This window comes from Penaeus monodon, chromosome 34 (assembly GCF_015228065.2).
Source record: "Penaeus monodon isolate SGIC_2016 chromosome 34, NSTDA_Pmon_1, whole genome shotgun sequence".
NCBI classification, from domain to species: domain Eukaryota; kingdom Metazoa; phylum Arthropoda; class Malacostraca; order Decapoda; family Penaeidae; genus Penaeus; species Penaeus monodon.
Window position 1 is genome coordinate 6,258,125 of NC_051419.1, and position 407 is coordinate 6,258,531.

General features: G+C 31.7%; 1 protein-coding gene across 1 annotated transcript in view; it reads right to left on the bottom strand.

Annotated features, from left to right (window-relative positions):
* The window catches only part of LOC119594548 (transcription initiation factor TFIID subunit 10-like), a gene marked incomplete in the record, with an annotated part of 45,035 nt that overhangs the window by 40,402 nt on the left and 4,226 nt on the right, over positions 1–407 (bottom strand).

Consider the following 407-nt stretch of genomic DNA (forward strand, 5'->3'; position numbering starts at 1 on the left):
ACTGGAATCAATCAGAATTTCCTTGAATAAATGGAAGGGATGCCTGCAACGTACACTTCCTCTAATGCTTTATATCAGATAACAGACTTCTCCTACTGGGAAATGAAAGAAAAATAGGTAAAAAAAATTAATTAGCCATGACTTTTTTTTACTTTTCAAAAAAGTCGCTCAACTTGAAAACCACATGCTAGTCCAAGAAGCAATCAAGAAATAGGAAACTTAATGTCAGTTCTATGCCAGTTATATAAACATATGCCAGTACTGTACCTGTACATGCCAGAAAATGCCAATAAATGAGCAACAAAACTATACTGTAACAACCTCTAACTTCCTAGTTATATAACATTAACACTAGATATAAAGCTAAACATTAAATAACTATTGTATTACATATACATACATATGTG